General features: G+C 54.2%; 1 pseudogene; it reads left to right on the top strand.

Moving 5' to 3' along the window:
* The window catches only part of LOC120677951, a 37,985-nt pseudogene that overhangs the window by 18,579 nt on the left and 4,707 nt on the right, over positions 1-14,699 (top strand).

The raw sequence follows: 14,699 nt of genomic DNA on the forward strand, positions 1-14,699 counted from the left end.
TGCTTCCTTCTCCTTAAGGGTAGCCCCCATGTTCTGCAGAGCCACCCCTTCTCCTCGAGGGCCTCGCCCTGTTCCCGGAGGGTCCCGTTGAGCGCAACCACGGCTACCTCTCTGTGGAGGAGCTCGGTCTTCTGCTGCTCGAGCGTGGTGCTGAGACGCTGCAGCTCGGCGCTTTGCGCCTCAGCCTCCCGAGCTCTATCCTCGAGCGCCGTCCGAAGGCGCTGCAGCTCGGCAGCTTGTGCCTCGGCCTCCCGGGCCTTCTCCTCCACTGCCGCCCTCTGGATGTCCCGCTCACCAGCAACCCACGCCAGCTCCTCCTCCAGCGCCTGCTGACACATTCCCAGATCCGCCATCTTCACGTTGGCGTCAATATTCTTGAGTACCAGCTCAGCGTTGTGCTGCCCGAGCTAGCTCAGCTGGGAGTACAGCCGGTTCATCTCGGCGCTCTTTTCGCGCGAGATTTCCCTCAGCTGCTGCAAAGGGGAGGACGTGGGTGAAGACACGTAAAAGTTAAACCAAATCCGAGCAATTTTCGGGGGGGGGGGGGGAAGCATTTACCTGGCTGACCTAGTAATCCGCATTCTGGTGGAGTGTGAAGGCGCGGTCGAGGGCTTGCAAGATCTCGCGACCCACGCCCATCTGCTTGTTCCAGGCCTCCTCCTCCTCTTACTCCTTGCGAAGGAACTCCAAGGGGACCCCGGACGGAACGATCGCCCCGAGATAGCCCCCCTCGGACGTCCCCGCCTCGAGCATGCCCGCGCTGGCTGACGCGAACTCGGCGATGTGCGCGGTGGCGCTTGCCGCAGCAGCGGGGTCGATGTCCATCGAGTCCCCGTACTCCTCGCTGTTGTCCGGCAGCTCCACCACCGCCGTCACGCCCCCTTGCGCCGTTGGCACGGGCACTACCACGACAGTACCCTCGTCCCGGGCCTCCACGGGCCCCGGGACGGGAGCTCCTTCCACCATCGGCGCCTCTTGCGCCGTCTCCTCCTCTGCGACTCCCTCGCCCTCGGCCCTCGGGGGCTCGAAGACGAGGGTCTCCTCCTCGACACGGTCGGAAGGGCGCTCCAGCGCGCCCCCGCCGGTCTCTCCTCCTGTGTCCGATCGGGCGGCGCTGGCCGCATTGCCCTGACCGGCCTCAACTTCAGTAACTGCCAGGGTGGTGCCGTCCACACCGCCCTGGCCAGTCTCCCCGGCGTCGGCAGCCGGAGCGGCTGCTTCGGCACTGCTCTGGCCGGTGTCACCCTCCTCCTCCTGTGCCCGAGCTTGCTGCGCCGCCTGGGCACCCCGAGCCATGGCCTCCCGTAGCCTCGCGGCCGCCGCCTCGAGGTCCACAGCAGGCAGGGGCTGCGGCGCCGTGTGTGGTGTGCTTCGTGCCCCAGTCTTGAGAGCCTTGGTGTGACACCCTAGATGTCTGCACATTAGTGTTGCATACCTTTTATACATCATGTGCTTGTTTTGCTTGAAATTGGACCTTTTTGTAATTATAAAGGTTATATGTGTAATATTGATTTTATGCAAGGGTCTTTCTTTAGTTTAATTTGAATTGAATGTGTAATTATAGCTTTGTGGAGGGTGTTTTTGCAAAATTCAGTGAATTTATTGCATGGCAGCAAATTTTGCTTTTAAGTCTAAATTTAAAGTGAAAATTCATTGAAAAAGACAAAATTCCTGGAATTCAAAATCCTTTCCATGTTTTCAAAATTAGCTCTTGAATCTTTGATCAAATAAATTTTTGCACAACATCAAAGTTGTAGATCTTGAAAAATTGAACAACTTTCATGTTGGGCACTTTTTCATTTGAGATTTAGTTTTAAAGTTATTGCTTTTTTGCATTCAGGTCCCTGAAATTTTGGAAATTGCATTTAGGTCCCTGTCTTCCACCTCCAACTTGCCCCTCTGTTTCTGCTGTCGCCGGCGCGTCGCCGCGCCTCCCGCCGCTCTGGGTCGCCCCCGGGCCCCCTCTTGCGTTGCGCTGGCCTCCACACGTCGCCTGGAAGGTCCCCGTCGCCACCCAAGCTGCTCCGCTGGCCTGGTGCATGCACGCCACACCGCCAAGAACCCCCCACCGGCCGCCACCGCGACGCCGCCGTGGCTGGCCCGCTGTAGAACCCCGGAGCTCTATCTCGCGCGCGCTCCAGAACTAGTGGCACTCCCGTATTCTTTTCCCCTCACGCATTTGCCCTTTTCTGCTCCCCGCTCGCCCAGAACAGCGCCGCCGCCCGCCCGAGCTCCGGTGAACGCGACCTCACCGTCGAACCCCTCCCTCCGCCCTTCCCCGCCCTCAATCGACCCCACAATTAGCTTTGCATCGACCTCGCGCAGCTCTCAAGCCTAATCCCGCCCTCAGACCACCACCGGAACCACCCCGCCGCCGTAGCCGAGCTCCGCCGCCGCCCTGCTCGCCGTAGACCTGTCATTCTAGTATTGCTCCGCCCCTCCCAACCACCTTAGCAGCTTCACCTTGCTCCCGTGAGGCTTTTCCCCCACTCCTCGACGCCCTCCCACTGCCGGAGCGCCGCCTCCGTCAACACAGCTCACCGCCGGCCGCCGGGATCCGTTGAGCCGTCGCCTCAGTCCACCTCAGCCCCACCCAAGACCCTCTACATGTGCGCCGTGGTCCCCTCTAGCTCCCTGGACCCCTTCCCCTCGCCGCCGGCGACACACGCCGCCGGGATCCGGCGCTCCCTCCCCTGTTCCCCTTCCCAAACCGGGCCAAGGACCTCGGGTTGAAAGACAAGAAAACCCAGGGGGTTATTTGAATAGTCAGTGACTCATATGAATAGTGCCAGCAGGGACTCCTTTGTAATATTTGCAGTAAACTTTGAAATTCCATAGAAAATCGTAGGAAATTTAGAAAAATGTAAACTTGGATGTTTTGGAATCCTTGAGAGTAGCTCTTTGCAGTAGAATCATAATAAGCTAGGTGTTTGTTGCAATTTTTTTTGCTGTATAAATGGTTTTGTGTCACTAGGTAAATAAATACTAATTGTTTTGTCTTTTCCTTAACTGATGATTGAAATCATGTCTTGCTCTGAAATTTTTATGGTGTTTTACTCATGTGACACTAGTATTTCTATAAAAATTTCGTGGTCAGTTCTCTTGCGTAGCTATTTATTTGATTTAATCCTTGTTTAATAGACTTTAATTATGTTAAATAGTTTATGCTGATGTTAAATCATGGAAATTTTCTTGAGTGTTCTTTTGGAGTATCTTAGCTTGTACATGAAGTTTGAGCATCAGTTCATGACCAGAACAGGAGTTAAAAATGAATCTTGCTAAACTGATGTCTATGTAGATAAAATCATGAAAAATTCACAGTATCTAATTAATCCCTTTTTCGGAACTAACTGACTGAAGCCCCGGACCAAAGTTCGGAAGAGCCTAGAGCTGAAATAGTTAGCAACTACCGAGAAGGCAAGCCCCGGACATAACCCATATTTCAAATTATGATCATTTACTGTTGTTACTTACTTGTGCATTTACAGTTCTTAGGAATTGAATTGAAACCCTAGATGCATGATCCTAGGAACCTATGTACTGAAAACTAGACTTGAGTTCGACTACTTGCTAAGCTTATAGGACCGGTAAAAGTCGAGTGATTGCCTGTCACTCGCGAGCTTTATAGGAACTGCTTGTTTACCTTTCTGTTATCAATATAAGGACGACAGACGGGGTTGTGTTCGATTTCATGACCTTATGTGAGACCCCGTCTGTGTTGATGAACTTGCTAAGGTCGCGGTGTGTGGTAGCGGTGGTTAAGTTTTTGAAAGTACTAGCCACATGCCGTAAATATGGTACGCGGCAAGCCTAGTAGCCGATTGGACCGGGGAGTGGATATACCTCCCACTCTCTCTTAGAGATAGGTTTTATTTTGCGCAACACTACGACTATGAGGGACGAGGTATAGAGTGCCCTATGGGACGAGAGAATGTGCCCTGTGGGACGAGGGGGAGCCCTATAGTCGGGGAGAGTGGCACTATCCACAAGCCGGAAAGAAAGGTCAACGGTTGTTTGGGAATGACCCGACGGTGTTCCAGACGTGTGTGCTAGGTTTATCCTTGCAAGGTTGAATTTCGATTCAGAATCGTCCGCCTCTCACGATGATATGAGACTGCTTGATCCCTTTGCCACACAGAGTAATAAGAGCAACAATATTATTTATCAATCTTGTTGTTTGCTTAATTTTCTACCATGATTGGATAGTAGTTGCTTACATAGAATGGTTAATCAACTAGAATCTTGAAAGCTAAAACTTGAAAACAAGGACCTACTCTTTATTGCTTTTCAGCAAAAGGAAAACCAAAGCCTCACAGAACCTTGCATAGTCTAGCCAAAGTGGGTTACTTAGACCCGTTGACGGTTAAGTCTTGCTGAGTATTAGAATACTCAGCCTTGCTGTTGAAACTCTTTTTCAGGTTTGAGTCTTGAGGACCAGGTCGCTAGTTTGACCTATCCTTGCTCTTTGCCTCCTGGCTGGTCCGTCGAGTGGGATACGTCTTCGGCCGGCAATGACCCTGGCGAGTGATACCTTGCTTGGGCTAGCTTGGTACCATTTTACGACGTGTTGTAGCCGTCGTGTTTTACCTTCCGCTGTTTAAACTCTGAAACTTTACCCTTATGGTTTGTATAACTGCTTTTTTTAAAAGTTTGTACTTGTAATAATGTTTTAGAACTGGTTTGTAATAACTTTTATGCCTGTGATGCAAAACTTGTGGTTGTAATATCTCTGGACTCGCCTTCGTGCGGGGTATGCTTGTTCGATCCAAGAACCGGTGGTTGTATCGGGATGTTACCCGACAGACCAAGAATTGTTCCGTTTGAAGTGCGTTGAGCTAGTGTTGCCTTTATGGTGCTGGCCTGCCCACTTGAGCCGGGATAATTCAGGTGATTCTGCCACACTTGGCTGGGGCAAGCTGCACCGCATCTTTGGGGACGGCCCCAGGGCTGGAAATCGAAGAACACGAGTTGAGGACAACAGGATCGAGAAACCCACCAAACACGCAACAAAAACGAAAGCGAGGTCTGCTTACCCGGATCGAGCACTCATGCTCCGCTTCCTCGTGGCGCTTCTTCGGGCCCGAGTCACCGTGCCACCCCTCGAAGACTGCCCTGAGGGCGCCCCCCTCGTGTTGGCCTGGTGACTTGAGGCTGCCAGCACGGACGACTCCTCGCCCGCCGCAGCCTCATCGCCACGGACCAGCACCTGGGGCGCAGGCGTCTCCTCACCGGCCGCCAGAGGCGACGACCCCCGCTCAGCCCCCTCGAGGGATGGGTGCGCCGAGGACTCTGCTATGGCCCTCATCACCTCCGGCGCCACCGGCTCCCCCTCGTCGTCATCCCACAGGTATAACGGCGGGGGGCTCGCGCCCGCGGATTCCCCGTCGCTCCTCAGAGCATGGTCCTCGGCATCCGAGGCCTCCTCCTCCTCCTCCTCCTCCGAGGACTCGGGCGTGGCGGGCCGTGTTTTCCCCTCCGCACGAGCAAGCTTACACTCCTTGTCGTGCTTCGCCTTTCTCTTCCTCTTCCTCTCGGCCTTTGCCTCCATCGCGTCCTTCCGCCTTTTCATCTTCTCCGCGTGGAGACGATTGATTAGGCGTTGTTCCGGGACCGGGGGCTTCGAGGTGTTGCACCTCAACCCCTGCAAAGCACGCCCAAGATAGGGTCAGGAAAAGGGGACCACACAACATACAGCGGATTTGAAATCAAAACTTACCAGATAAATGTACCCCGGCTCGGGGCGCATCTTGATCCTCCAGAGGTCCTCGGGATTTTGAGGGAACTCCGCCACCGCGTACTTCGCCCTACGGGCGGCGGCGGTGTGGGAAAGCAGCTTTTTCGACGTCCTCGAGCCCTCCACCTTGCTCCTGGGGGTGAGCTCGAAAATCGGCAGGGCCCTTTCCACGAGAGGGATAACCCTCTGCCGGTGGAAGTTCGCGATGACGGCCGCTGCCGTCAGCCCCTTCTTCGCCAGACGCACCAGCGCGTCGGTGAGGCCCTCAAGCCTGGCTTGTTGCGACGAGGGAGACACCACCCAGTCCCACTTCGGCGGTCGCTCCCGAAGAACTCTGTTAGTGAACGCCGGGAGCGTGCCCTTGTAGTTCCGAAGGTAGAACCACCCTCGACTCCACCCGGCGTTGTTCGTCGTCATCTTGCTCGAGATGTAAAAATTCCTCCGGGTCGGGCGGACGTGGAGCGTCAGGCAACCGGTGCGCGCGAACCGCCTCGTTTGGCCCCGCACGTTCTCGACGAAGAGTTCGCCACGGAACCGATGGACCTAGAGGTCCCAGTGGGCTTCGATGCCGAGGTACCCCTCGCAGACGGCGACAAAGACCGCCGCCTGCGAGATGGAGTTGGGGCTGAAGTTGTGCAGCTCCACTCCGTAGTACTCGCACAAAGCCCTCATGAATCTGCTGACGGGGACGCCGAAGCCTCGCTCGTGAAGGCGCACGAAGCTCACGACGTAGCCTTGCGGGGGCTTCGGCTCGGTCTCGTCCGGATGTGGGGAAATCCACGCCGGCGCCCCCGAGTCGGTGATCCGCGGCAGCCGCCGGTCGGCGACCAACTGCTGCAGGACAGCCATGGTGGCGGAGGACTTCCCCCACGGCAAAGGCTCCTGGATGTCCGACATGTCTTCGATTCGAGGGGGGATGCGGGAATGAAGGCTCCGAAACAGCTAAGGTTCTCTCTCTCTCTCTCTTTCTCCTTCTTCCTCCTCCTTCTCGCTCTTGGCTACGGGTTCAGGAAGCAACGGAGGCGGAGAAGGCAAAGCAGGATGGAGGCAAATGGCCAGGTGAACCCAAAACATCCCCTTTCTCTTCATCTTTATTCACCATGACGGGCGCATCCGCAGCCGCAGCCCAAATCTACCGCATTGAATGCGGTAGATTTTGCTATCGCTGACGGATGGGCCCCACGGCCGCGGAGTCTCCCACGCGCGCACGCAGCAATAAATGCGGCACAGTAACCGGCGGGCGCGGCGCGACTGTTGCGCTATCCCATCCGTCAGCCGCCGCCCACGCCGCTTCGTCTGCCTGAGGCTGTCGCCTGAAAAGGCGCGCCCACACCGCACCGCACAAATCGGGCCACGTCGCCCCCACCAGCAGAAGACCCGCGCGCGTGGCTCGCGACTCTGCGACGTTTTCAGATCACGACAAAATATTCCTTCAAGGGGTCTCTTTACCCTCGAAGGAACCGCATTTCGAGGCCTTACTGATCAGGGGTTCGAAGCCTGGCCCTTCAGGGGGTTCGACAGGCGCCCCAGATCACCAGAGTCAGGGACTACAGGGATGTGCCATACAAGCTACCCTCGAACGCGAAGTTCGAGACATCCTACGCAGTGTTCAAGGCCAGTCGAGGGTGCCTAGAAGGGGGATCCCATCGAGGGAGAGCATCGAGCCCTCGGACCCTATCGAATGGGTCCGAGCCCCGCCTAGCGAACCTTCGCAAGTGCTCTATGTGACGTGTCTATGGACCACGAGCCGACCCTTATCGAACGGGGCACGGACGTCCGCTTGAACAACCCGCTAATAGCTCACTGAAGCAGCCATAGCTCGCGGCCCGGGCATGGGTAGCATGGTGCGCTTCACCCCTCCTCCCTGCGGAAGGGCGATGAGGGTCGTAATCAAAGTCGAGGGTTCCCCTGAACGCCTTCATATGGGCCTGGGCTCGGGGGCTCCTCGCACGCCACGGTTCAAAACCGCACCCTCGAATAAATCGACAACCGTCGAATATGAAGCTCCACGTGTATAACCGAACCCCCCCGGCTATTAGCGTACGTTCCCCTAACGGCTAAGCTGAACGCCGGGTCACTGTACCAGCACTGAGAGTGCTGAGGCCGACTGAAAAAGTGTCGATGCCGGCTGAAAAAGACGCTGGACGGTCATCCCAGTAAAGCTACCCAGTGGGACAACGTTTGTAGCCCTTGGACGAGCGCGAACGCTCCTCCAAGGCCCCGCGGAGGAGACTTCACACATATTCGAGGGTCGTAACTCTTTATACACCTCTATACCCTCGATAATCCTCCCCGTAGAGGGGAAAGGGGACCTTATTGCTCAAATGCAAATAAAAGATTACAAAGGGTTACCGGCGCGAAGCCGTCGAAAGATACAAACACGTTGCCACCTACGTGGCAATTTTCCCTGTCTTGGGGAGGAGCGAGCAACGAACAAAGGCACCAGGCCCCTGGCTGACGCAACAGCGAGGCTACTAGGGATGCGAGAAGTAGCCCCCAGACCTCACGGGTCCTGCGGGACGCTCTCCTTGCAAGCCTGCTTCTAGCGTCTCCTCCATCGAAGACCACGCGGGGGGTCGAGCTGGCAGACAGCGCCCTCCACACCATCTCCCCGAGAGCAACCTTGTCGCCGGGGGGGACGATGCGAAAAACAGCCGCCAGACCTGGCGCCAGCGCCACGGTCAGGCGTCTCCATCCCCCTTCAGGCTAGGGGACATCGCAGGAGCAGGACCCCATGGGCCCAATGCTCTTCTGCTGATCCCACTGAAGCTGAGGGATGGTGCGCACGCCCACTCCGGTCTTCCCCCACCGCTCGCAAGCTTTCTTCTAGCGCCAAAAGCCTAAAAAAGCCAGGCCGCCCCATCCGGGGGCTGGTCACAAAAGGGCAGAGTAAACATTACAAAATTAGGGCAATACTGGAAGAAAGAGCTGAGAGGTTGCAGAAGAAAGGGAACCCCATGACCCTTATTTATACCTACGCCGGACACAAAGCTTCAAGCTTATCAAATGGCGGAGGCTTGTTTCGCCCATGACGAAGCGGCGCTCCACAAGCAAAGGATGTCCTCGGTCCCCGCGCCGAGACACGACCGAATGAAATAAAGCGGAGCTGAGCCCCTGGACGCTAAGCGGGGCAGTGTCGGCTCTGTCCGGCTGCCCTCGAATGGCGTGCCACAAGGCAAACAGGAACGCCTGGGCCAAGGCCAGATCTGCGTGACAGCGCGATGGGCGCACCAGCTGCCGAGCATCGGGTGCCACCGTCACCCTGGCCCCCCTCAGCGCGCGGACACGTCTTGTCCTTCAAACAAATAAAGAGACGCGCGCCTCGAAGTATTCCCCCCGCAGGCGTACTACCCCGACCGGCATGTTGTCACATCCGCCGGGCTGGCGCTCAGGCGCGTCTGGCGGGTGCGCAGCATTGACTGATCACGTCAAAGGGGAAATCGCCGAATCACCCTTTGGTCGAATCCATTGACTCGGCCAAAGCCTCGGAGGCTACTGTCAGGTACCACGATTAGGGGCACCCTAATCGGGGTACTAAGATCGCTTTAAAAACACAAACACCTGTTAAGGCAACTAGGCCCACGAAGGCCCACGGCCTGCTTCCCATCCGGAAGAAAGGAAAGGACTCAAAGAAGCCCAGCATGCGGCCCATTCGCATCCCCCTCGAACCCGCGAAAACGATCTCCGCCTCGCTCGAGGGTAGCGGACCTACCCTTGAGCGGGTGACTCATTTTCCGCCTCGCTCGAGGGCTCCCTTGGGACCCTCGACCGCGCAACACACCTCTGCCTTGCTCGAGGGTAGCGGATCTACCCTCGAGTGGGTGACTCATCTCCGCCTCGCTCGAGGCCATCTCTCGGCACAAGGGACAAACGGCCCCGCCGCCCAACCGACCGCCGTACGAAGGCATTAAAGGCCAGCCACTCCGCCACGGCTCAAAGGACGGGCGGTGTCAGACTGTCACTCCCACAGTGGATGTGACCAGGGTCCCATCCGCTGACTTCGGTCACCGCTCCGCCGCCCCAGTTGCTATAGCAACACTGTGGGACCAATGATACGGGACAAGACAGGCTCGGCACTGCTCCCGTACCATTCTGCCGACACCGACCATCCGGACTCACATCCCTGCTGGGGAAGGGGGTCCGGCGATGTCACGTGTCCTTCCAAGAGGGGCACTCAGCACGCACGGGCGGGGCCCCGAACCTCCCCCCTTGTGGAGTCCAGGACCTCCGCGTGTCCCCCGGACCTCCTAGTGTGCACGCCCGCACTCCGACCAGGGGGTCCAGGGCCGCCGCGCGCCCCGCTACCACTGCCGCTGGTGCGTGCAGGACCCTAATCCGTAGGGCCCACTGAATGCCACCGTGCCATATATAGGAGACCATACATCAGCGACGACCACGCCGCCTACAGGGACACTGTAGGACGACCGGCGCGATCCTCACAGAACCAAGGACGAAATCCAGGACGACAGCGACACGCGCCGCCTTCCCACAGTGTACTTCCTACAGTATCCAACCACTGTACCCCGCTATTCAGGGGAAAACGACGACTTCTATGCCCCAACTCATGTACCCCGCCCCTCCTTGTGACTATAAAAGGAGGGGGCGGGCTTCCTTTAGCCGAGGCTGCTGGCTGGTTAGTCTCTCTCTCTGGCTTCTCTTTTCCAAGAGGACGTTCAGGGACTACTGAGCACTCATCTGAGCCGACTCCACTTCTAGCAGAGACTTGGGGGCTTCCCTCCCTCTCTCGCCTTGCTTGTATCCCCTGCTACAAGCACTCCAGGTGCAAGATTGGACCATTTTTGATATCCTGCCACTGCAAGAAAAAGTGCCATTAGTACCGCGCCGTAGGAGCCTTTAGTACCGGTACCGGCTGGCCCGTACTAACTGGAGCTCCATTTAGTACCGGTTTCTAGGACCGGTACTAAATACCACTCACACCACCTAGAAAATAAAAAATGAACGCAGCTGTGAGGATTGGAACCCACAACCTCTAGACTCGCGTGTAGCTTCCTTAACAACCCACCTATGCATTTCATGTGACTTGATGCGAGATGCTTTCCTTTTAAAGTAGCCGTGGAGGCCTATTTTGTACTGAGCTAAGATGCCGACCTGTACTAAATGTCATCCTTTAGTACTGGTCGGTGTTATTGACCGGTACTAAATGGCCGCCACCGCAGGTAGCCCTCCCTCCCCGACTGCAGCCCGAGGGCGCACTGCCCAAGGCTGCGCCGCCGCCGCAGGTGGCCTCGTCGGCCACAGCCCAAGGTCGCGCCACAGGTGGCCTCGCCGGCCGCCGGGTGCCGCGCCTCCACGACGCGGCCGAACGTGCCGAGCCACCCGCAGCCACAGCCGCCGCCCCGCCATGGTCAGAGGCAGCCGCTTATCGTGCCGGATCCGGCCGCCACCGCCGCTACCCCGCACCACAGCCGCCATGCCGGATTTGGCCGCCGCCACGAGATGGGAGCCGCTAGCTGGCCCCGGCCGCCGCTCCTCGCCCCGCCGCCCCTCCTCACCGGTCGATCTATTCTGGTGAGGGGTGAGCGGAGGGGGAGGAGAGGAGCCGCGAGAGGGAGGTGGAGGGAGAGGGCCGGGGAGGAGCTCTCGCTGGCCTAGGGCCCGACCCAGCCGTGGCCGCCCACATTGCCGGGAAGGAAGAGAGAGAGAAGAGAGAATGAGAGAGAGAGGAGGGCTGGCGGTTTTACTTGGGAGAGAGAGAGGGGTGATCCGGCTGAGGATGTTTGGACCAATGGGAGAGCTCCATTTTAAAACTTTGGATTGATGATGTGGCAAGTGTGTTTTTTAACTATCTTCCAATGCATTTTAATAAAGGTAAATGAGGTCAAATGTAAAAGTTGTAAACCACAAAGTTTTAGATATCGTCGAGCCCTACAAATTTAATATAGAACTTATTTACATCCGAGGTCATTTGAAAATTTTAAAATATAAAAATTTGAAATCAAATAACTTATAATTATATTTTGAAGTATAAAACAATGTCAAATAAAAAAGTGTACAACTACAAAGTCTTAATTCTGGTCGAGCTCTACAACTTTGGTATATAACTTATTTACAAAAAAGGCCATTTGAAAGTTTTAAAATTTATGATTTCAAATTAGATAACTGATAATGATATTTTGAAATATTAAACAATATCAAATACATAAGTTGTCAACAACAAAGATTTATATTTTGTCAAGGTGTACGGCTTTTGGTATAAAGTTTTTTTATATGGGATTATATAAAAAAGTTTGTATTCAATAAATACATCCACTAACTCTCTCACATACAATCACACATATATTTCTTGTGAGATGTTTCGATTTTGTAAACATTGTTATGACAAAATGTGCAAACTCTTCTCAACTTTTTATCACAGCCTTAATGTGTGAGACCATCACATCATGACAAAACTTATAATTTTCAGATTTCATTTGCTTTTTTTAGAATTTAAAAATTATTGGGACACACATTAGTGGTAATATTTCTTGAACAAGATGTTCGAAATTTCTTTTCATTTCACGAGTAAGACTTTAAACTGGGCTAAATAACATAAATATAATTTTCCTACTCATTGTATTCTATTATTTGAATAAGTTGCCATTTAAATTTGACTTGATTCAAAAAATTGCTTGAAATGTAATTAATTAATTAAATATAGCAAACAAATACAAAAATATACCAAATTTTAACATGGAGTAGCGGATGTTATATGTGGAGTGTAGGAAAAGTTTAGAGGGTGTTAGAGGAAAAAAAAATCTTAATTCTTTGCCGAGCAAAAAAAACACTCGGCAAACTCTCATCTTTGCCGAGTGCCAAAAATAATACACTCGGCAAAGAGCTCTTTGCTGAGTGCCTAAAATAATATTTGGCAAACACTCATCTTTGCCGAGTGTATTTATTTTGCCGAATGTTTTATTAATTGCACTCGGCAAAGAGCTTTTTGTCGAGTGCTCGAAATAAAACACTCGGCAATTATGAGATTTCCGGTAGTGACTAGCAAACCTGCACTGCAGATTTCCTGCATGCAATCACACTACCGGACTCATCCTCTTTACTAAGTGTCCGAAACACTCAACAAAATCCATATTGCACTCGGCAAAGACTTTGCCGAGCTCGGCAAACTCTACATGGTGATAGCTGTGACGTCGAAGAAGGCTTTGCCGAGTGCCTTTTCTCGAGCACTCGGTAAAACCTTTGCCATGTCCGTAAAAGCTCTTAGCAAAATAAAGTAAGAGAGCCGGCCAAACTGTCGGTAATGAGGACTTTGCTCAGTGCCAGACAGAAGACACTCGGCTAAGTTCTGTACTTTGTGGTGTGCCGTTCAGCTGGCACACACGACAAAGATGGGGACTTTGCCATGTGCCTGCTTTCTGGCACATGGCAAAGTCCATTACTTTGCCGAATGCCTATGCTTTTGCACTTGTCAAAGCCTTTATCTTTGCCAAGTGTTGTTGCCTTGGCACTCGGCAAAGTCCTTTCGTAGGAATCTGGGAATGGTCACTTTGCTGAGTGCCAAGGTAAATGCACTCGGCAAAGTTACTAGTTTTTTTTTGTTTGTTTTCTCGTGTATATATATGAGCCTCACTCGTTCAAACATCAAACGTAGCACAATATATATACCACAAGCAATATTATATATACATCACAGGCATACCACGATTTCCGGTAGTGTCACTAGCACGCAGCATGGTCTTCTCTGATCAAACTAACGCACACACATGGACCTATGGATACACACGCACATGACACACTAATATCATGGTTAACTCCAATAGGAGTTGCGCTGTGCTCCATATCCAGTGGCAGACATGAGCTCCTCCGATTCTCCATGCGCGAATTTGAGATTAAGGCTGCCTTGAACAATTGCAAATCCAGGAGCCGCTGTACTCAGCCGTCTCGGCCCTGGTTGTGCTGCGCTTCGCCCTCGTACATATTGATCAGCTGGGCCACCCATCCACTCCGTGCCACGGGAGGTGGCTCCGATCCCGTGTCCCGTCATGCAGGAGGTGCCACGGGAGCTGCTTGCGCAACGAGCGGAGGCACCCACGGAGGTTGGTGAGGACGAGAAGGTCATCGAGGAGGTGCCCCACCAAGGACTGACGCTGGAGCGCATTGCGCGCATGCAGGTAGTGGAGTAGGTCCGCGAGCCCAGCCGTGCTAGGACACACATATATAACACGGCCGTGGTGAGGGGGCCTCTATTCTTAGCTCGCGCGACTTCACACGGAGCTATCGCAAAGAAGCGCCTCCACCTTCCCTCGTCTCCAGCGCCTCCGCCGCCACCCTCCATTGCCGCCTCTACGCCTCTGCCGTCACCCTCCACCACTGTCGCCGATAACCAATCTGGCCGCCGTGTCACCCGTCCATCACCACCACCTCCACTACCACCCCGACTGCTGGCGACCTCGCCAGCGACTGCTCTAACCCTCCCTCTCCTTTAGCTCGCCGGCGACCGCGCCCCCTCCCCTGGCTCAGGGGAAGAAGATGAACAGGGGGCCATCGGCGTTCTGCAATCGAATCACATCTACTCGCATATGCGAGGAATAGATTTCCCGTAAGCGCATGGAGAGGCTCAAGGAGGCCCACAGTTTTAACAGAAGCGAGGAGTGGAGGGAGCTCTGCAGCCATGGTGCCAGTGGCAGCGTGGTGATATAGAGGTGGAGAGTGATATAGAGTGGAGAGAGGTGGGGAAGAAAGAAAGAACATACAGAAGAGGAGCGACGAAGATGACATGTGGGCCCCACATCTCAGGTTCATGTCAAGGCATTGTTAGCAGGCATGCACATAGTTTAACTGAAGTAACGGTGATTTGGACGTCATGTTAAATGTTTAGCAAGTTTGTGGATGGTCGGTCTGCAGTTTGAGAGTATATGGACCTGATTGACATCTGGTGATAAGTTTAGGGATAGTATGTATTTTACATTTTACTCATTGAGAAAAAAAGAATGAGGGAAGGATGCTTAGA

The sequence above is a fragment of the Panicum virgatum genome, chromosome 6N, assembly GCF_016808335.1.
Source record: "Panicum virgatum strain AP13 chromosome 6N, P.virgatum_v5, whole genome shotgun sequence".
NCBI classification, from domain to species: Eukaryota; Viridiplantae; Streptophyta; class Magnoliopsida; order Poales; family Poaceae; genus Panicum; species Panicum virgatum.